This window comes from Eschrichtius robustus, chromosome 21, assembly GCF_028021215.1.
Source record: "Eschrichtius robustus isolate mEscRob2 chromosome 21, mEscRob2.pri, whole genome shotgun sequence".
Taxonomy (NCBI): Eukaryota; Metazoa; Chordata; class Mammalia; order Artiodactyla; family Eschrichtiidae; genus Eschrichtius; species Eschrichtius robustus.
In genome coordinates this window covers 34,119,728-34,141,754 of record NC_090844.1, presented here as the reverse complement: position 1 = coordinate 34,141,754, position 22,027 = coordinate 34,119,728, and the positions used below count along the sequence as shown (strand labels likewise).

Sequence of the window (22,027 nt, the reverse complement as noted above, 5' to 3'; positions counted from 1 at the left end):
TACAGCATCCTAGGGTCTAATCCAGTGCCTGCTGTGCACAACTTATGTTCTATCTGTACCTGTTAACTGATGGAATTAGAAGATATACGAGACCTTTTTGTAATGGGAACCACAGCTGGGAGAAATAAGCTTTACTGAAGTAATATTCTATAAGTCAGGAAGGTGGGACCTGGTTTTATTCATTCTTAGAAGCTGAATTTTTAAAAATACCTTTTCTTTACTCTGTTAAAATAAACATAACATAAAATTTACCATCTTAGCTATTTTAAAGTGTACGGTTTAGTGGTATAAAATACATTGACCTTGTTATGCAACCATTACCACCATCCATCCCAGAACTCTTTTCATCTTGTAAATCTGAAGCTTGTACCTATTAAAAAATAACTCCCCATCTCCCCTCCCCACAGCCCCTGGCAACCATAATTATACTTTCTGTCTTTATGATTTTGGCTAGTCTAAGACCCTTCTATAAGTGGAATAGTATAGTATTTGTCTTTTTTTGTGACTGACATTTCACAGCATAATGTCCTCAAGTTTCATACATGCTGTGGCATTTATCAGAATTTCCTTCCTTTTTAAGACTGAAAAATGTTCTGTTGCATAAATATACCACATTTTAGTAATCCACCCATCAGTTGATGGACACTGGTTGCTCGCATATTTTAGCAACTGTGAATAATGCTGCTATGAACATAGGTGTACAAATATCTCTTCAAGACCCTGCTTTCAATTCTTTTTGGTATGTACCCAGAAGTGGAATTGCTGGGTCATATGGTAATTCTGTTTTTAATATTTTGAGGAACCTCAACACTGTTTTCCATAATTGCTGCACCATTTTACACTCCCACCAACAATGTACAAGGGTTCCAGTTCTCCACTCCCTCACCAATACTTGTTGTTTTCTATACTTTAATAGTACTCATCCTAATGAGTGTGAGGTGGTATCTCATTGTAGTTTTGATTTGCATTCTCCTAATGATTAGTGACTTTGAACATCTTTTCATGTGTTTATTGGCCATTGGTATATCTTCTATGAAGAAATATCTACTTAAGTCCTTTGCCCATTTTTGAATTGGGTTTTTTCTTGTTGTTGTTGTTGAGTTTTAGTAGTTCTCTATGTAGTCTGGATATTAATCCCTTATCAAATATATGATTCGCAAATATTTTCTCCCACTCTGTGGGTTGTCTTTTTTACTCTGTGGATAGTGTCTTTTGATGCACAAAATTGTTTTGTTTTCATGAATCCCATTGGTCTATTGTTTCATTTGTTATCCACGCTTTTGATGTCATATGCAAGAAATCATTACCAGTGTTGCCAAACTTTTGTCTATGTTTTATTCCAGTAGTTTGTTTTAGAACTTACATTTAGGTCCTTGATCCATTTTGAGTTAATTTTTGTATATGGTGTTAGGTAAGGGTCCAATTTCATTCTTTTGCATGTGGATATCCAATTTTCCCAGCACCATTTGTTGAAAAGACTGCCCTTCCCCCATTGAATGATCTTGGCCCCCCTGTCAAACATCATTTGACTGTAGATGCAAGAGTTTATTTCTGTGCTGTATTCTATTCCGCTGGTCTATATGTCTGTCTTTAGGCCAATATCACACTGTTTTGATTAGTGTAGCTTCATAGTAAGTTTTTTTTTTTTTAATTGAAGTAAAGTTGATTTTGTAGTAAGGTTGGAAATCAGGAAATGTGAGTCCTTCAGTTTTGTCCTTTTTCAGGATTATTTTGGCTATTCAAGGTTCCTTGAGAGTCCATATCAATTTTAGGATGTGTTTTTCTATTTTTGAAAAACAAAGTCATTAGGATTTCAATAGGGATTGCAGTGAATCTGTAGCTTACTTTGGGTAATATTGACGTTTTAACAATTTAAAGTCTTTCAGTTCATGAACATGGGATGTGTTTCCACTTATTTATGATTTTAAAAAATTTCTTTCAGCAATATTTTGTAGTTTTCATCGTACAAGTTTTTCACCTTCTTAGTTCGTAAGTATTTTATTCTTTTTAATGCTATTGTAAATGTAATTATTTTTGTAATTTACTTTGCAGATTGTTCATTGTTTGTGTATAGAAATGCAACCAATTTTTGTGTGCTGACTTTGTATTCTGCTACTTTGCTGAATTCATTTATTAGTTCTAACAGCTTATTTTGTGTGTGGAGTCTTTAGGATTTTCAATGTATAAGATTATATCATCTGCAAACAGATAATTTTACTTCTTCCTTTCCAACTTGAATGCCTTTTATTTATTTTCATTTCTTGCCTAATTGTTCTGGCTAGAACATTCAGTACTATGTTGAATAGAAGTGGTGAAATCAGGCATCCTTGCCTTGCTCCTGATCTTAGAGGAAAAGCTTTCAGTCTTTCACAATTGAACATTATGTTTGCTGTGGGTTTTTCATATATGACTTTTATTATGTGGAGGTAGTTTTTTCTATTCCTATTTTCTTGAATGTTTTCATCATGAAAGGGTGTTAAGTTTTGTCAAATGATTTTTCTGCATCAATTGAATGATCATGTAGGGTTTTTCCCTCGTTTTGTTGATGTAGTATATTACATTGATTGATTTTCATATGTTGAACGATCCTTAAATTCAAGGAATAAATCCCACTTGGTCATGATGGGATTATAATACTCCTAATATGCTGCTGAAATTTGTTTGCTAGTATTTTATTGAGGATGTTTGCATGAATATTCATTAGGGATATTGGTCTGTAGTTTTATTTTCTTCTATTGTCTTTGTCTGGCTTTGGTATGAGGGTTATGCTGGCCTCATAAGAATGAGTTAGGAAGTATTCCTTCCTCTGTAATTTTTTGGAAACATTTGAGAAGGATTGGTATTAGTTGTTTATTTTAATGTTTTGGTAGAATTCACAAGTGAAGCCATCAGGTCCAGGGCTTTTTTTGGTTGGGAGATTTTTTCTTTTATTACTGATTCAATCTTATTACTAAATATAAGTCTACTCAGATTGTCTATTTCTTAGTCTCAGATTTAGTCTTGGTAGGTTTTCTGTTTCTAGAAATTTGTTCATTTCATCTAAGTTATCAAATGTGTTGGCAAACAATTGTTTATGGTACTCTCTTATAGTCCTTTTTATTTCTGTGGGATCAGTAGTAATGTCCCCACTTCCATTTCTTATTTTAGTCCTTTGAGTCTTCTCTCTTTTTCTCTTAGTCCATCTAGCTAAAGGTTTGTCAATTTTGTTGATCTTTTCAGAGAACCAACTTTTGGTTTCATTGATTTTTCTCTATTGTTTTTCTTTTTTTTTTTTTAACATCTTTATTGGAGTATAATTGCTTTACAATGTTGTGTTAGTTTCTGCTGTATAACAAAGTGAATCAGCTATATGTATACATATATCCCCATATCCCCCCTGCCTTGTGTATCCCTCCCACCCTCCCTATCCCACCCCTCTAGGTGGTCACAAAGCACCAAGCTGATCTCCCTGTGCTATGTGGCTGCTTCCCACTAGCTATCTATTTTACATTTGGTAGTGTATATATGTCCACGCCACTCTCTCACTTTGTCCCAGCTTACCCTTCCCTCTCCCCGTGTCCTCAACTCCATTCTCTACATCTGCATCTTTACTCCTGTCCTGCCCCTGGGTTCATCAGAACCTTTTTTTTTTTTTGATTCCATATATATGTAAGCATACAGTATTTGTTTTTCTCTTTCTGACTTCACTCTGTATGACAGACTCTAGGTCCATCCACCTCACTACAAATAACTCAATTTCGTTTCTTTTTATGGCTGAGTAATATTCCATTGCATATATGTGCCCCATCTTCTTTATCCATTCATCTGCCGATGGACACTTAGGTTGCTTCCATGTCCTGACTATTGTAAATAGAGCTGCAATGAACATTGTGGTACATGACTCTTTTTGAATTATGGTTTTCTCAGGGTATATGCCCAGTAGTGGGATTGCTGTGTCGTATGGTAGTTCTGTTTTTAGTTTTTTAAGGAACCTCCATACTGTTCTCCATAGTGGCTGTATCAATTTACATTCCCACCAACAGTGCAAGAGGGTTCTCTTTTCTCCACACCCTCTCCAGCATTTATTGTTTGTAGATTTTTTGATGATGGCCATTCTGACCAGTGTGAGGTGATACCTCATTGTAGTTTTGATTTGCATTTCTCTAATGATTAGTCATGTTGAGCATCTTTTCATGTGTTTGTTGGCAATCTGTGTATCTTCTTTGGAGAAATGTCCATTTAGGTCTTCTGCCCATTTTTGGGTTGGGTTGTTTGTTGTTTTTGATATTGAGCTGCATGAGGTGCTTGTGTATTTTGGAGATTAATCCTTTGTCAGTTGCTTCGTTTGCAAATATTTTCTCCCATTCTGAGGGTTGTCTTTTCGTCTTGTTTATGGTTTCCTTTGCTGTGCAAAAGCTTTTAAGTTTCATTAGGTTCCATTTGTTTATGTTTGTTTTTATTTCCCTTTCTCTAGGAGGTGGGTCAAAAAGGATCTTGCTGTGATTTATGTCAGAGTGTTCTGCCTATGTTTTTCTCTAAGAGTTTTATAGTGTCTGGCCTTACATTTAGGTCTTTAATCCATTTTTAGTTTATTTTTGTGTATGGTGTTAGGAAGTGTTCTAATTTCAAAAATATGGAACACTTCACGAATTTGCGTGTCATCCTCATGCAGGGGCCATGCTAATCTTCTCTGTATCGTTCCAATTTTAGTATATATGCTGCCAAATTGAGCCCCTCTAATGTTTTTCTACTCTCTATTTTATCTACCTCTACTCTAATGTTTGTTATTTTCTTCCTTCTGCTAGCTTTGGGTTTAGTTTGTTCTTCTTTTTCTCATTCCTTAAGTTGTAGAGTTAGGTTGTTGATTTGAGTTCTTTCTTGTTATAGCTATAAATTTCCACCTGCGCATCATGTTTGCTGTGTCATGTAAGTTTTGGTATGTTATATTTTCATTTTTACACAACTCTAAGTAGTTTCTCATTTTCCTTGTGATTTCTTCTTTGATCTATTGGTTGTTTAAAAGTGTGTTGTTTAGTTTCCACAGTATTGTGAATTTTTCAGCTTTCTTTATGTGTGTTTTTTTTTAATTTCAAACTTCATCCTGTTGTGATCAGAGAAAATATCTGTCATAACTTTGTATGATATCATTTTTTAAGTCTATTGAGACTTAATTTGTGTCCTAACATACGTTCTACCTGGAAAATGTTCCATGTGCACTTGAGAAAAATGTATATGCTGTTGTCATTGGGTGGAATGTTCTGTATATTCTTGTTGGATCTAGTTGGTTTATTGGGAGTGAGGCATTGAAGTCTCTATTATTGTAGAACTCTCTATTTCTCCCTTCAAATTCTGCCCATTTTTGCTTCATGTATTTTGATAGTCTGTCATTGGGTGCACAAATGTTTATAATTGTTATATCTTCTTGCTCTACTGAGCCTTTTATTAATATATAATGTCCTTCTTTGTCTTTTGTAACCTTATATGATTTAATGTCTACTTTGTCTGATATTAGTATAGCCAGTCCTGCTCTCTTTTGGTTACTATTTGCATGGAATATGTTTTTCCATCCTTCCCATTTCAACCTATTTGTGTTTTGGGGTTTCAGATGAGACTCTTATAGACAGCATACAGCTGGGTCATGTGTTTTTATCCATTCTACCAATCTCTGTCTTTGTTGATAATAAGGGACTTACTTCTGTCATTGTGCTGTTTGTTTTCTATATGCCCTATAGCCATTTCTTCCCTCATTGCCTGCATTACTGTCTTCTTTTGTGTTCTGTTGATTTTTTGTAGTGAAATGTTTAAATTACTTCTTAATTTCCTTTTGTGTATACTCTATAAACTATTTTATTTGTGGTTATCATGGAGATTACATTTAACATCCTAAAGTTATAACACTCTAATTTGAATTTATTACAGCTTAATTTCAATAACACACAAAAACTGTTCTTTTACAGCTCTGTCCCCACCCCTTTTGGTTATTGTTATCACAAAATTATATCTGCATACATTGTATGCTGAAAAACATAAACTAATAATTCTTTTAAATGTACTGGCCTCCTAAATTATGCAGAAAACAAGATTTGGAGTTACAAACCAAAGTTACAGTAATACTAGCTATTACACTAATAATTGTTGTTTTCTTTAAATATATTAGTCTCTTAAATCATGTAGAAGACAAAAAGTACAGTTACAAACCATTGTTACAATGATACTAGCTTCTACAATTGCCCATGTAGTTGCCTTTAATGAGATCTTTATTTCTCCATATGGCTTCAGTTTACTGTCTAGTGTTCTTTCATTTCACTCCACTGGACTCTTTTGAGCATTTCTTGTAGGGAAGGTCTAGTGGTCATGAACTCCTTTAGCTTTTTTTAATCTGGGAATGCCTTAATTTCTTCTTCACTCTAAAGGACAGTTTTGCCAGATATAAGATTCTTGGTTGACAGTTTTTTTCTTTGAGCACTTTGAATAAATCTTCCCACAGTCTTCTGGCCTCCAAATTTTTTGATGAGAAATCTGCAGATAATCTTATTGAGGATCCCCTTGTACGTGACTATTCACTTACCTTGCTGCTTTCCAGATTTCCCCTTTGTCTTTTGAAAGTTTGATTATAATGAGACTGTGTGGGTCTCTTTGATTTCATCTTACTTGGAATTCATTGAGCTTTTTGGATGTTTATATTCATGTCTTTTATCAAATTTGGGAAATTTTAAGTCATTATTTCTTCAGATATTCTCTCTGCCCCTTTCTCTTTCTCTTCTTTTACTGGGATTCCAACAATGTGTATGTTGGTCCTCTTGATGGTGTCGTGTCACACTTTTCTTTAATCTTTTTTCTTTCTGTTCTTCAGCCTTGATAATTTCCATTGTCTTATCTTCAAGTTCACTGATTCTTCCTTCTGCCTGCTCAGATCTGCCTTTGAACCTCTCTAGTGAATTTTTCACTTCAGTTATTGTACTTTTCAGCTCCAGAATTTCTTTTTAGTTTCTTTTTGTGTTTCCTATCTCTTTATTGATGTTTTCATTTTGTTCACACATTATTTTCTTGACTTTCTCCACATCTTCCTTTAGTTCTTTGAGCATCTTTAAGATGGTTGTTTTAAAGTCTTTGTCTAGTATATCTGCCATTATGTCTTTTTCAAGGACAGTTTCTGTTGATTTTTTTTCCCCTTTGTTTGAATGGGCCTTGTGATTTTGTATTAAACACTGGACATTTTAATCTAATGATGTGGTAACTCTGGAAACTCTCAGATTCTCCCCCTCCCCCAGGGTTTGATGTTTTTTGTTGTCGTTTTTTGACTGTTATAAGCTGTCTCTGTGCCAAGGATCAGCCTGAGTTGTAAACTTAATGTCTTCTCAGGTCTTTTCTGAGCCTTTCCCTGAGCATGCACAGTCACTTTTAAATTTTCTCTGTATATTCAGCTGTTTTTGAATGTCTTAGTCTTTAAGTTCAGGCTCCCAAAAGAGGAAAAGCAAAAAATGATGGGAGGGGGAAAGGGCACTGGCCCTTTAAATCTTCTGGCATTCACTTCAACCTGAAGGGGGAGGGATATGAACCAATGAGGGGAGGTGCAACAGCAATGGCTTCACCCTCTTTGTCTGCACCTCTGTGGTCAGCAGTCAGAGCACAGGTCCCCAGTATTTGGGGGACAGGGTCCTTTTGCCCACTCTAGCTCCCACAAGTTGTGTGCAAGCTTCACAGCCTCTTGCCATGTGTCTGGGAGTGGGGATGGGTAACTGCTAATGAGTCAGGAGCTGAAGTTGGCTGCAATTGACTGCAATTTGCCTCCAAGCCTTCTGCCAGAAGTTGCAAGCCTTCAACAGACTCCAGAGTTCCAAAATAGCTACATCAGGTTGATTCTGCCATTGTAGTTGTTGTCTGGGTGGAGAGACAGATTCCTGGTGCTTCCTCCTCCACCATCTTCCCAGAATCCTCCCTTCAGAAGCTGCATTCTGACGGGGGAAGTCAAAGCTTCAACAGAACCTGGCCAGATTCTTTGAAACTGCCTTAAAGTAACAAAAGTATTGCTGAAAGTGAACTTCCACACACTCTGCTATCGAATGCACCACGTGGATTTCCCTGCACACACTCAGGTATTCTCATATACGAGATAAAAAGAGTATGCCACGAAGCTTTGCTGTGACCTTCCAGGCCTCCTCACTGAGCGAATGATGAGAGCCTTAGTCCTTAAGCAAAGAGCCCTGGTTCCACTTTGACCTGATTCTCAGCTTCCCACACTGTCCATCTGCTGCTAATGTGGCTGCTTATTGCCTGTCCTGGGAAGGGCTCCTCCCTCTGTGCAGGACCATAGCTCTGCTCCTCCCCAGAGGAGGGACTATTGCAACCTTCTTTTGGATGATGGACTAACTTTCTGAGTGAAATGCAAGCTGAAAGTAGTGCCCTCCCCTCATGCCCCCTATGTACTTCCCTTTGACCTGGTCGGAGTCCAACACACTATAGTGTCGTTCTATGGTTAAATGTCTTTATTCTGCTCCCCAATGACACTGTACAAAGGCTGTGTCCTACAGCATCATCTACTAATAAAGCACAAGCCCATGTCCCAGTAATTCTCCACAGAGCACCAATCTCACAGTGCCTATGTAAACAACTGCTCAACACAGTTAAAAAAGATTTTTTCAATCAGAAAAGAAAAACATGCTCATTAGAAGAAATGTGAGAAATACATAAAAGGAGAAAAAGGGTATCACTATTCATTTCACCACTGTTAACAGTTGAAATACTGTATTAAGTTTAAAGATTCAGAAAAATATGGAGTAATTAAGTCACTCCCTAAAATATCACATGTTAATATTTTGTCATAAAAAGTTTGCAGGGACCTTTAATTTTATAAAGGAAATGGAAGATGGCAAATAAAGTTGAGGTGGCTTTTTTTCTTCCCAGGTCATATTACCGGCCCTCCCCAGAGGTAACTACTCTCATGGGGGCAGGGGAGGGGTGGGGAGGGAGGACAGAAGGAGAAAGGTAAGCACAGGAGTCCTACAGAGACAGCCAACGAGGAAGCCAAGCTTTGGGCAGCCTCTTGGCAGCCCGCTCAGCCAAGGCTGCTCCAAAAGGAGCCCAGGTACCTTGACACGGGGCTCAGGGTGTCCATCCTGAAGGCCAGGCCTTGAGTCAAAGCGTGGAGTTCCATTTTCCATTTAGCAGTGCTTACGGTTGTTTCCCAGAGCTTGGGATACAAGCCATTTGGGGAACAAAAGGGAGATTTGGGTCAGGGCTCGGACCACCAGGGAGCTCCCGAGCTGGCTCTGCTCCTGGTTCAAGGGTAGCTCGCATCCAGGACCCATGCCAGGTCTCTGTGGGGTGGTTTCCATGGGCCTCAATAGGCCCACATCAGAATTCCAGAGCAGAGACGCGATCCCCCGAGCAGAAAGTGACCTTCTGAACAGAGCGTGTCCACTTCTGTGTGGGCGTTCCCACGTCTTCCCCCATCCCCTGCCGCATGGACGCTCCTCCCTGACTCCAGCACCTTGCTCCCTGATGGGGGGCGCACCTGGGAGCCTGGTCTCTCCTGCAGGCATCAGAGGGGAGGGGCGTTGCCTGGAAACCTGGTGGCGCCCGCTCCTTCTTAGAGGAAACAGACTGTGAGGGACCATGGGGCCACCGCATTCTTTTTCTGGGCCGTCTTGTCCGGCTCCAATTTGTGACGCTTCCACTTATGAAATAGGGCAGAGCAGCCCCCGCACTCGGCCTCCGTGGAGCGCCGTGTTGAGTGGCTCAGCACTGCCTTTGCCAAATGCCCGGTGTTTTAAAAAAATCAAGTTCCTTGTAGCTGGCAGCTGGTATGTTATTATCCCCCGGGGAGGGTGTCAAAAGGCCACATTTCTTAGTATGGAATTATCCTCTAATTAAATTTTAAACCAGTTTAGTGAGAAAGACACCTGAAGCCTCAGACTCTCCAAAGCTTAAGAACCCATATTTTACTCCAGACCATGTGACTTGCCCAGGATCATGAGATGAATAAAAGTCACAATGTCTACGGGGCAGCCAATGAATTCCTTTACATTTTGGTCAAGTGAAAAAGTGAAATGTAAAATATATTACTATTAAAATGTATCTTTTTCATGGATGAGGCACTGAAGATTGCTTATATGATAAACAATATTTTTATAATAATTTTAGATAGCACTGTACTGTTTTCAAATTAAATACACGTAATCCATTTACTTGTTTTGATTTTCGGCCTCTGCTGCCTGCTTATAATAGAAGGGAACTCCCTGGCAGCCCCTAGTTTAATCTCCAATGTCCTGTCCTTTGTGGACCTGCTTCTGGAGCTGCTCTTCTTTTCCAAAAGAGAAGAGAGCTTTCTTTCACAGCTCTGAAGCATAGTTTCCAGGGGTAGTAGATTGAACCATGTGAAATTGCCATTTTTGTAAGTCAGAAACAGTGGGTTACTGGTAACTTCATATGGTCCAACCTAATATTTTGGTCTAAATGAAATCTGTGAGCAAAAATGCATGCCATTCACTAAAAGTTCACCTTGTTAGAATCCTCCTTTGATGGATTTCAAGAAAGTGAAAACTGTTCCAGATGCTTTAAAAGTATTAGCTCTTTTAGTCCCCCCTGCTTAAACTCATGAAATGTAGCCCTCTTATTACCAACCTTTCACAAATAAGGAAACCAAGGCCCAGCAGATTCAATAAATTGCCTTCTCTCACCAGTTAGGATGTGACCAAGCCAGCTTTGGGCCTGGGCAGTCTGGGGTCTAAAGCTTGTGCCTTTTGCTCTTCTAGAATGTCTTCTCACCGAAGGAAACCGGAGAGTGGAGAGCTGATGGGAGTGGGCAGAGGCAAGGAGAAATAATTTGCATGAATGTCCAGAGGGGTTTGGATATTTTCAGCTAAAGAAAAGGTAAATTCTCAATAGGAAATATAAGAGCTCCTAGTTAGAGCTCTAGAGACTGGGCAGCGGCAGGGCTCGTTTATAGAACAGCAACGTCATCAGGGGCCAAATCGCCTCTATCTTTATGTTCATTTATCCTCCACACACGGGCTTGTTTGCTAGGCTGATTCTCCTCATGGGCCCCAAATGGCTGCAGTGGTTCTGGGCTTCATATATCAACAACAATATCCAGGCAGAAGGAGGGAATCAACCCTGTCTTATGTCCCATTTTAAGACTGAGGAAACCTTCCCAGGGTCCTCAGAAGATTTCTCACATCTCATGGTCTCACAGCCACGCTTAAACCAATGGTTTTGCAAAGGGAATGAGACAGCCATATTGGGTTAGATGAAACTAAGGTGCCCCCTTGGGGCTGGAGAGGGCCCTGGACTGCTCTGAAGGTCAAGGCCACTCAGAGGAGGGGGAAACAAAACTGGGTTCTGTTAGATGGAGGGAGGTGGGGGGTGGCTGCCACAGGTGTGTTCAGAGTTGGGCGGTAGAAAATGGGGCCAAAAGTTTGGAATCGGCTAGAGGTGGAGCCAGAATAAGGACTAGTGTGAGTAAATGAGGAAAGCTTAGGCAATTCAAACAGCCTTGAGTATTCATGACCAATTTTATTGGATTGGTAGGTATGTGATAAGTGCTGTGCAGAGGAATAGAGTAGCACAGTAATTCTCCAGTGTTTGGTATGTATTTATTCCTTAATAAAATAATAATCCCATTATATTATAAGACAAGGACATTTCTTAAGCTATACTTTAAACTATATTTTCCAAAACAAAATTTAGTTGTTTTACATTTTTTACAAATCTCTTTAATGTCTGAGTTAATAAAAGACAGCTCTCATATCTGCTTCTGCATTCAATCTGTTGTGTTGTGTTGGTTGAAGTATATGAAGAAAATCTAGCTTCATACAGATAAACAAGAAAGGGAGGAGTATTTTAATAGTTTTTTCAGATAATTATGGATATTCTTTGATGCTACACCAAAACTCGACAAGTGATAGCATTTAAAGGTTACTTACAATGTGGAATCAGAAACTAAACTAATGAAACTTTTATACCATCTTTTTTTTTTAATTTTTAAATTTTATTTAATTTATTTTTTTATACAGCAGGTTCTTATTAGTTATCCATTTTATACATATTAGTGTATATATGTCAATCCCAGTCTCCCAATTCATCACACCATACCATCTTAATGGTTACATTAAAATCCATCAGTCTATTTGACACTTTGAATGGATATTTTACTCATGAATATCTTTGTAACTTCACACATTTTTTTCATTTGGAAAATATTGGTTTACTGAGTTATGCAGATCTTCTCAATGTTGACATACTTCAAACAATACAAAATAATTCATTAATGTCATCACATAACATATAAAGAAAGTATCCGGAAGCTGTCAAACATATGGTGGTGAATTCAAGTTTTACAGTATTCTAATTTTCCCCTAAACGTTCAGTCTTATCATTGGCAAGAAAAGAAGTGTCAATGTTTTCCTTGAAATAAAGGGCTCACTCTTTATTTCCAACACAATGTCAGACAAATACCCAAGTCTGAATAATCATGATTTGTCCTCCTGCTGTTCTTTCAAGTAAAAATGGTGTTCCATGACAAAAGTAGTTTGCTCAGATCACAAATGAAGCAGCTGACAGGAGCTTTTCTTTGAGACAAACGCCATACTTCAGTTTGCAACACAAGTGCTCCCCATTTTGTTGGGGAGAAATACGAAAACGATGTGTATTCAAGGAATTGAGGTCTGATGAGATTAACAAGTTTTACAGGTTTATCAAGGACTTTCCTAAGTGAAACTGTTTTGTTTTGTTTTTTAACTGCGTGGTGAAGAATACAAAGACAGTACAATTTAATGCCACTGCCTCGATTCGTGCTAAGGTGCCAGTAGTTTTACTCACCTTGACTTTTGTGTCATCGGTGCAAATGTCAACAGACTTGTTCCAGGATAAACCATGAGCCTCAAAAAAGGTATTCAACGTTTAGTGTTTCTTGCCAAGCAACAAGTTTGTTGTCAGAAAAGTTCTTCAGCTCTTTGTGTTTGTTGCCACGTGTTCCCATGAAAGATCTTCAGTGTTTATTAGCTGGGGCTGATAATGGATTAAAACATGCAAAACAGCAAACCCAGCCACATCTATAGATTTGTCCCATTGATAAAGCAAAAGTACAATTTCTGCACATGAGAATTCATTTATCACATCGGTAGCCCAAACTTTAATATAACTAGTTACTGTGTCATTGGAAAGTGGCCCTACCATGATTTCTCTATGGACTTCATTCTGCAGGCAATCAGCATTGTCAACTGTAAACCTTTTGTAAGCCTTTCAGCTATGGTGTGCACTTCTTCAGCCAACATAGTAAGATAACTTACCCTGTAGGTTGTTTTGGAGGTTTTCTCATTTCTAATGTGAAAATCTGTAACAAATAACTTTTCACTTTTAAAGAGCTCATCACACCTCCATTTAAAATGTTCAATTCCTTTTTCTGTAAATGCTGAGTGACTGGTCTCCAAGTGATACTACAACTTAATTGGCATCATAATACTCTTTCCTTTAATTAATAAACTTTATTTTTTAGAGCGATTTTAGGTCCACAGCAAACTTGAGCAGAAATTATAGACAGTTCCTATATACACCACATCCACACACACTCAACCTCCTCCACTATCTACATCTTGAACTAGAGTGGGTGTGCGTTACAACCAATGAACCTATGTAGACACATCATTATCACCCAAGGTCCATAATTTACATTAGGGTTTACTCTTGGTGCTGTACATCGTATGGATCTTGATAAATGTAAATGACATGCATCCACCATTGTAGTAACATACAGAATAGTCTCTCTGTCCTAAAAATCCTCTGTGCTCTGCTAATTCATTCCTCTGCTCCCCTTCACTCCTGGCAACCACTGATCTTTTTACTGTCTCCATAGTTTTGCCTTTTCCAGAATGTCATATAGTTGGAATCATACAGTTTGTAGACTTTTCAGATTGGCTTCTTTCACTCAGTAATATGCATTTAAGTTTCCTGCATGTCTTTTCATGACTTGACAGCTCATTTCTTTTTAGCCCTGAATAATACTCCATTGTCTGGGTGTACCACAGTTTGTTTATCCAGTTCCCTACTGAAGGACATCTTGGTTGCTTCCAAGTTTTGGCACTTATGAATAAAGCTGCTACAAACATCCATGTGAAGGTTTTCATGTGGACATAAGTTTTCAATCCATTAGGATAAATACCAAGAGGTACCACTGTTGGATTATGTGGTAAGAGTATGTTTAGTTTTATAAGAAACTGCCAAACTGTCCTCCAAAGTGGCTGCACCATGTTGCATTTCCACCAGCAGTGAACAGGAGTTCCTGTTGCTCAATGTCTTTGCCAGCATTTGGTGTCTTTTGGATTTTGGCCATTATAACAGGTTTATAGTGGTAACTCACTGTTGTTTTAATTTGTAATTCCCTAATAACATATGATGTTGAACATCTTTTTATGTGCTTACTTGCCATCTGTATATCTTCTTTAGTGGAGGTGTCTGTTCAGGTCTTTTGCCCATTTTTAAATCGGGTTGTTTGTTTTCTTATTGTTGAGTGTTGAGTTCTTTGTATATTTTGGAGAACAGTCCTTTATCAGATGTGTCATTTGTATATATTTTCTTTTAGTTTGTGGCTTGTCTTATTCTCTTAACAGTGTCTTTCACAGAGCAGAAGTTTTTAACTTTAATGAAGTCCAGCTTATCAATTACTTCTTTCATAAATCATGTCTTTGGTGTTGTCTCTAAAAAGTCATCACCATACCCAAGGTCATTGGGTTTTCTCCTATGGTATGTCTACGAGTTTTACAGTTTTGTATGATACATTTAGGACTATGCTCCATTATGAGTTAATTTTTCTGAAAGGTGTGAGGTCTGTATCTAGATTCTTTTTTTTTTTTTTTTTTTGCATGTGTGTGTCCATTTGTTCCAGCACCATTTGTTGAAGAGACTATATTTGCTTCATTGTAATGCCTTGCTTCTTCACCAGACCAGTTGACCATATTTATGCGAGTCTGCTTCTGGGCTGCTGTTCTATGCTATTGATTTATTTGCTTATTCTTTCACCAATAATCACACGGTCTTGAATACTGAAGCTTTATAGTAAAACTTAAAATAATGTAATGTCAGTCTGACTTTCTTGTTCTTCTTCAATATTGAGTTGGCTCTTCTGGGACTTTTGTCTCTCTATATAAACTTTAGGATCAGTTTGTCAATATCCACAAAATAACTTGCTGGAACTTTGATTGGGGTTGCACTGAATCTGTAGATCAAATTGGGAAGATATCTTGACAACATTGAGTTTTCCTATCCATGAACACAGAATATCTCTGTTTTTTTTCTAGTTCATTTTTGATATCTTTCATCAGAGTTTTGTAGTTTTCCTCAAATAGATCTTGAATATATTTTGTTAGATTTATACCTAAAATTTTATTTTTGGGGTGCTAATGTAAATGGTAATGTGCTTTAATTTCAAATTCCACTTCTTCGTTGTTGGTATGTAGGAAAGCACTTGGCTTTTGTACAGTTACCCTGTATCCTGCAACCTTACTATAATCACTTATTAGTTCCAGGAGTTTTTTGTTGATTCTTTCACATTGTTTATGTAGACGATCATGTCATCTGTGAACAAAGACACTTTAATTTCTTCCTTCTCAATCTGCATACCTTTTATTTTCCATTTCTTGTCTTATTGCTTAGCTAGGATTTCCAGTATGATGTTTAAAAAGCAGTGATAAGAGGCGATGTCTTTGCCTTATTCCTGATCTTAGTGGGAAAGCCTTGAGTTTCTCACCATCAAGTATGATGTTAGCTGTAGGTTCTTTGTAGATATTTTTTTATCAAGCCAAGGCAGTTCCCCTCTATTCCTAGTTTACTGAGAGTTTTTTTTTTTTATCATGAATGGGAATGGATTTTGTTAAATGCTTTTTGCATTTATTGATATGATCTTGTGATTTTTCTTTTTTAGCCATGTGATGGTTTTGGTATTAGGGTAATTCTGGCCTCATCGAATACATTAGGAAATATTTCCTCTGCTTCTGTCCTCTGAAAGAGATTGTAAGCAATTAGTATAATTTATTCCTTAAATGTGTGGTAGAATTCACCAGTGAACCCATCTGGACCTGGTGCTTTCTGTTTTGGAAGATCATTAATTATTGATTTGATTTCCTTAATAGACATAGGCCTATCAGGTGGCCTATTTCTTCTGCATGAGTTTTGGCAGATTGTGTCTTTCAAGGAATTGGTCCATTTCATCTAGGTTATCAAATTTGTAGGCACAGAGTTATTCATAATATTCCTTTATTATTCTTTTTAATGTCCATGAAATCTTTAGTAATGTCTCCTCTTTTCTTTCAGTTATTAATAATTTGTGTCCTCACTTTTTTTCTTAGTTAGTCTGGCAAGAAGTTTATCCACTTTATTGATCTTTCCAAAGAACCAGCTTTAGGTTTTATTGATTTTCTCTCCTGATTTCCTGTTTTGAATTTCATTAATTTCTGTTCTAATTTTTACTGTTTGTTTTCTTCTGCTTACCTTGGATTTAATTTGCTCTTCTTTTTCTAGTTTCCTAAAAGAGAAGCTTAAATGACTGGTTTTAGAAATCTCTTCTTTTCCAATATATGTGTTCAATGCTATAATGTTCCCTTTAAGCACTGCTTTCACGGTATATTAAAATTTTAATGTTTTATTTTTTATTTAGTTCAAAATTTAAAATTTTCTCTTGAGATTTCTTCTTTGTTGTTTAATCTCCAAGAGTTTGGGGATTTTTTCATCTATCTTCCTGCTACTGATTTCTAGCTTAATTCCACTGTGGTCTGAGAGTACACATTGTATGATTTCTGTTCTTTTCAATTTGTTAAGGTGTGTTTTATGGCCCAGAATGTGGTTTATCTTGCTGAATGTTTCATGTGAACTTGAGAAAAATGTGTAACTTGCTGTTGTTGGGTGAAGCAGTCTATAGATGTCAGTTATATCCAGTTGATTGATGGTGCTGAGTTCAACTGTATCCTTAGTGATTTTCTCCCTGCTGGAGTCCAATTCTGACAAAGGAGTGTTATATTATGCATATAAGCATACATAACTGAATACATTTTGGTAGTGTTATTTTGAACAAACTGTCATCTGTTAGATCAATTAAGAAAAATAAAGTTTTAATTGTGCTTTCACTTATTCCTTCTCCAATGCTCTTCTTTATCTAGATCTGAGTTTTTGATCTATATCAATTTCCTTCTACATTAAGAACTTCTTTTAACATTTCTTGCAAGGCAGATCTACTGGAAACAAATTTCCCCAATTTTTATCTGAGAAAGTCTTTATTTCTCTCTTACTTTTGAAGGATAATTTCACAGGGTACAGTATTCTTGGCTGGTGGGTTTTCTTTTCTCTCAACACTTTAATATTTTACTCCACTCTCTTCTTGTTTGCATGGTTCCTGAGGTGAAGCCAGATGTAATTCTTATTTTTGTTCCTCTATAGGTAAGCTTTTTTATCTTCTACCTTCTTTCAAGATTTTTTCTTTATCTTTGATTTTCTGCAGTTTGAATATGATATGCCTATGTGTAGTTTGGGGGCATTTATTCCGCTTGGTGTTCTCTGAGCTTCCTGGATTTGTGTTTTGGTGTCTGACATTAATTTGAAGTAATTCTCTGTCATTATTACTTCAAATATTGGTTCTGTTCCTTTCTCTCTTTCTTCTCCTTCTGGCATTCCCACAATACATACATATGTTATGCCTTTTGTAGTTGTCTCACAGTTCTTGGATATTCTGTTTTTTTCAGTCTTTTTTCTCTTTGTTGTTCATTTTTGGAAGTTTCTGTTGTAATATCCTCAAGTGTAGAGATTCTTTCCTAGCCGTGTCTAGTCTACTAAAGAGCCTATCAATGGCATCCTGCACGTCTATTACAGCGGTTTTGATCTTGGGCTTTTTTTTTTTTTTTTTTAGAATTTTCATCTCTCTTTTTACATTATCCACCATGTCTTGCATGTTGTCTGCTTTTTCCATTAAAGTTCCTAGCATTTTAATCACAGTTTAAAAAAATTCGTGGTAATTCCAACATCCCTCCCATATCTGACTCTGGTTCTGGTCCCTTCAAACTGTGTTTTTTGCCTTTTAGTACACATTGTAATTTTTTGTTGAAAGGTGGACATGACGTACTGAATAAAAGGTATCGTGGTAAACAGGGCTTTAGTAAAGGAACGGTAAGTGTGGCGGCGGGGTAGCATTCTATAGCCCTATGATTAGGTCTCAGTCTTTTGAGCCTCTGTGAACAACCCCGGTGCTTCTCAGTTCCTCTCCTTGTCTTTGGTGGGAGAGGATGGGTAGAGGGGGCTGGAGTTGGAAGTTTTTCTTCCCCATGTGGAAAGCTAGAGGGGGCTGCAGTCGGGTATTTCCCTTCCCCACGGTCAGCTAGGCTCTGATAAAGCCCTAGCAGGTTAGGCTCTGGATAAATAGTTTCTCCCAAGGGCAGACCATGTTAAGAAGAACAGAATTCTCTGGGTTTTTCAAAATGGTTACTTTTCCCTTCCCCCTGGTGGAAGCACAAGGGAATTTTTTTCTGATATTCCCTGTGAGCTCCTAGAGGTAAAACTCACAAAATCGTGGGGACCCCCTACGACTGGATCCTCCTGCAGTTTTTAACTCTCAGACTGTCCCCTCTGAGTCTCTAGCAATTCATCAATTACAGTTCAGGTTTCCCTACCTGGGCACTGGTTCCCACGGAGTTTTCTGCCAGGGGGTTTCAGATCTGGTAAATCGTGATTCTCCCCATTTACCTGTTTGTCTCTTTAAATTTCTGGACAGCCGTTTGCCCTGTGACTTCACTGCTCTGACGACAGATCTAAGAAGAGTTGCTGATTTTTCAGTTTGTTCAGCTTTGTTCTTGTTGTTAGGATGGCGTGATCACTTCTAAGATCCTGCTGGACCAGAAACCAGAAGTCACTCACCGTAATACTTTCAGAAATAATAATAAATTATTAACATGTATACAACCAAGGAAAAGGTAATATTCACCATATTTTTATTTCTTATTCACAGTTTCACCCTTTTTCTTTGAAAGTTCCTGCCTTCTGAGCCAGAGAAATGACTATATGCAGATGGTGAAGCTGTGGGCTGAGAAAGTAACCATTTACCTTTAAAAATAAGAAAGATAGGGGCTTCCCTGGTGGCGCGGTGGATGAGAGTCTGCCTGCCAGTGCAGGGGACACGGGTTCGAGCCCTGGTCTGGGAGGATCCCGCATGCCGCGGAGCGGCTGGGCCCGTGGGCCACGACTGCTGAGCCTGCGCGTCTGGGGCCTGTGCTCTGCAACGAGAGGGGCCGCGATGGTGAGAGGCCCGCGCACTGCGATGAGGAGTGGCCCCCGCTCGCCGCGACTGGAGGAAGCCCTCGCGCAGAAACGAGGACTCAGCACAGCCAAAATAAATAAATAAATAAATAATTAAAGGTGCTAATAATTTAAAAAAAAAAAAGAAAGATATATTATAAATAAATTTTCTTTTAGAATACAATTTTATTAAATTTCAAAATAGTTTTACAAAATGTATAAAATTTTAGAAAAGTTTTTAATATTTAAAAATATGATTGCAATATAGCCAATATTTTACAGTAACTATAAATGGAGTCTAACCTTTAAAAGTTATGAATCACTACATTGTTCACCTGTAACTTTTGTAATATTGTACATTAATTATACTTCGATTTTTAAAAATCTCAAAAAGAAAATGATTGCAAATCAAGACAACAAAATGTGCTTACTTCGTTTCCACGTAGGCTGGAGACAAACTTCAGGATTTCAAAATAACAATTGTTTTGACAATAATGAGATTAAAGACATTATAGCAAGTATAACTGAAGTAGTAAGAGCTCAGCAAAAGTACTGAGAACAAACTTAGTTAATGTCTGAAAATGCACATATTTATATCCTAAGTATACTTTCTTGGAAAATTCTGGAAAACATTCCTGAGCAAATGGCAAATAATGTTGTAATATTATTATAAGAATAGTTTCAACCTTGAAAACTTCCTGAAAGGGTCTTGCGATCTCACAGGGGTCCCCAGACCACATTCTGAGAACTGCTGGATTAGCACAAAGGTCTGGAGATGGACAAACAGGGTCAAACACAGCTCCTGGCCTGAATATCAGTGAAGGTGGGATGTGTTGACCAGGTGTTTTCACTCTGGTGCTTATGGTGGAAACAGTGGCTATTGTAGGTGCTCCTCTGAAGTGTTGAGACATTTTAAGTTAAAGGAGAAAAGACAGTGTAAGTTGGAAGAGACGGCACCCACTCTGGCATCCAAAGTCTGCAATTTTAATTCATCACTTTTCAACTACCTTGGCCTTCTTCATCTATAAAATGAAAGCTTTAGACTAGATGCCTGATCTCAAAACTCCCTTGCTGTTCTAACCATTTCTAATGAATTAATATGCTGAAAGCATAGTGATTTTTATACTCCCAGCACTGCAGAGTTGTATCAGTTCACAAGAGGGCATGAAAACATGGCCTTAGCAATTTCTACAGACATACAATCATCCACACCAGTGGGGTCCTCGGAACAGATAACAGCGCTGCTGGCCTGCTTCCTGAGTGCTTGGCCTGGAGACTTGATGAGATCAAACTCCAGTTTTACCAAAAATATCTCCACTATTTGGCTTGAAGAAAAAAAGCATAAACAAAAACCTTGATTTGACTAAAATACCAGCAAAGAGGGACACCATCTGTGACCTTGCTGAGGAATTTTGAAACTGAGTGGCTAAGAGAGAAATTTGCAAGAGAGCTGTAGTATTAACTTACTGTTCTCAAGGCTGCCTAGGAAACTTACCAAGAAAAAAAAAAAAAAAAAAAGCAACGATTACTAGGCTGGAACACTTCAGGTGGGTCCTGCCTAAGAGCCCAACTGGGGGAAAAAAATGTATAAATTATAGCCCATTGGAGGAAAATATAATGAAAGAAAAGACAGACATTTCAATTGTCCCACAAAAAGATAAAATAGCTAGAAATAAACTTAGCAATAAATGTGCAGTTTCTACAAAGAAAATTTTTTAATTTACTTTTGGACACAAAGGAAAAGCTGACCAAGTGAAAAGTGTACTGTTCTTAGCTGGGAAGACTCAATATCATAAAGATATCAAGTCTCTATAAATTTAACATAATTCCAATAAAATTTTTAAATGAATTTTTAAATTCGAGAAGTTGAGTCTCAACCTTGTATAAAAGACAGAGAAAAACAAATACCATTATGATTTCACCTATATGTGGCATCTAAAAAGCAAAACAAATGAACAAACAGAAGCGGAGTAATAGATACAGAGAGCAAACAGGTGGTTGCCAGAGGGGAAGGGGGAGGAAAGAAATCGATGAGGGTTCAAACTTCAGTTACAAAGTAAAGGAGTGAAGGGTATGAAGTGTACAGTGTGGGGAATATAGCCAACAACTATGTGATATCTTTGTGTGGTGACAGATGGTAACTAGACTTATCATGGTGATCATTGGAAATGTATAGAAATATTGAATCACTATGTTGTACAACAGGAACTAACATAGTGTCATAGGTCAATTATACATCAAAACAAACAAACAGACTCATAGAAAAAGAGATCAGATTTCTGGCTACTAGTTGGGGGAGGGGAAATTGGATGAAGGCAGTCCAAAGTACAGACTTCCAGTTATAAGATAAATAAGTACTAGGGGTGTAATGAAACACATGATAAATATAATTAGCACTGCTGTATGTTACATATGAAAGTCATTAGGAAAGTAAATCCTAAGAGTTCTCATCACAGGAAAAAATTTTTTTCTTTTTCTTTTATTTTGTATCTATACAAGATGATAGATGTTCACTAAACTTATGTGGTCATCATTGCATGACGTATATGAGTCGAATCATTATGCTGTACATAAATATACAGCTGCATGTCAATTACATCCCAATAAACCGGGAAGGAAAAAACAAGATTTGCCACTAACATTTTGAAAAACAAGTAATTAAGGGGGATTGGACCAATTACATATTTTTTAATGTTGTAAATTTCAATAAGTAAATTGTTATACACAAATCAGTAGAAAGGATGAGAAAGTTTAGAAACAGACCCAAATACATACAGGA

At 37.5% G+C, this 22,027-nt stretch overlaps 1 non-coding gene across 1 annotated transcript; it reads right to left on the bottom strand.

Annotated features, from left to right (window-relative positions):
* Positions 1–4,606: 4,606 nt before the first annotated feature.
* Positions 4,607–4,713, bottom strand: LOC137756123 (U6 spliceosomal RNA). Its single transcript, XR_011072181.1, has one exon. It is a non-coding gene; the product is annotated as a U6 spliceosomal RNA (small nuclear RNA).
* Positions 4,714–22,027: the final 17,314 nt, after the last annotated feature.